Source organism: Rhagoletis pomonella, unplaced genomic scaffold (assembly GCF_013731165.1).
Source record: "Rhagoletis pomonella isolate Grant_MI unplaced genomic scaffold, Rhpom_1.0 Rhpom_scaffold_02994, whole genome shotgun sequence".
NCBI classification, from domain to species: domain Eukaryota; kingdom Metazoa; phylum Arthropoda; class Insecta; order Diptera; family Tephritidae; genus Rhagoletis; species Rhagoletis pomonella.
In genome coordinates this window covers 21,484-22,996 of record NW_023461547.1, presented here as the reverse complement: position 1 = coordinate 22,996, position 1,513 = coordinate 21,484, and positions in this window count along the sequence as shown.

The following is a 1,513-nucleotide window of genomic DNA, read 5'->3' as shown; positions in this document are numbered from 1 at the left end:
GAAACTAATTTCCAGTGGGTTAATGGGGTTGCTGATTACGAATCTGATGTCAGATTTTCAAAATTCAAAATGGTGGTTCCGAGGTTCAAACAAATCCAATCATTTGAAAATCTTACATCAGATTCGTAATCAGAAACCTCAGAAACCCACTGGTAACGCTTTTCAACCCTTGACAATGCTTAAAACGTTCAGTATAGGAATGTTAATCCCGGGATCCCGGCCTTTTTAGGGTCTCGAAAATCCCGGGATTCTTGGCAAGTAATCCCGGGATTTTCGGGATTTGTAATTTGCACTGATGGCAATAATAGAAACTCCTTTTCTTGACCAGTATTGGCTATATTTCTTTTTTTATTTAATAATTAATATTTTTTTATAAATGTCTGCCTCATTAGACATATAACACCGCGCGATAGTAAATTTTAAACACAAATATCAATATATTCCCGAAACCATGGGCCAAATATAGTAAAATTGCGTTTTTAGCTTTTCACTCTGACGTCAGTAATTTAAAAATGATTTGAAAAATTCAGAGAAATGTGCTTATTGAAGAAGTATGGGTATAAAATTAATGCGGAAATCCTGTAGAATTTAAACAGATTCAAGTTTCAAGTATTGAAAATGTCATTTTAAAATTTTATCCTTGAAATTTCGCAATATTTGATTGGTCGCCGCGAATAACGCTGTAAGCGCCAATTTACTCAAAACTATTTTTTTCGCAGATTACCGTTAAAAATACTCTCGTGTATCTTCGCGGTTGCGAATTTCTCAATTTCCGTCAGTTTTCGGACATTAACCTACGCTCCAAAGTGAGTAGTGAGTGGAAAAACGTTTTAAGTGCAGGTGACCATGGCCAATTTATAATTAACAAGCGGCATGCAAAAGTGCAATAATGGTAAAAAACGTAAAGTACATTTCGAAAATTGGAATGATATGCCAAATAAGAGGCTAATAAATATTGGGAAGAATATTCAGGAAGAAATGCGAAAGGGGTATTAAAAAAAAATTACCAGAAACGGTAATGTGGAAAAACGTTGTAAGTGAAGGAGCTGTGTTAATAACAATTTTGGTTTTTTATTCCCCAAATTGTCAACTGCGCTTGTTCTCTTCACTGCTCAAGCTTCATATTGCAGACTATTCAAAAGCATTTCACCAATTTTTATAAAATGACCTATGATGAACAATCAAAGAAACCTTATTGTTATATTTATTATATTCATTTGTCGAAAAAGGTTGTAAGCGCCACCAGCAAAGATGCTAGGCTTACTGGAAAAATGTGTTATCATCAGGGAACGGATTTTATGGAAATTGCCTTTTTTTCTGCTAAAGAGATAGAGTATATTCGATTAAGAATGTCCACGATTTAGCTTTCTCTGATTCCATATATACACATTTGATGTTGCCTTTTTTGCCTTTTTTAAGGTATTTGCCTTTTTTTGCCTTTTCTACCTTTAAAAAAGTGATTATAGCATTTACATTTTTTTTTAAGATTAAAAAATATACACATTGCCCATGC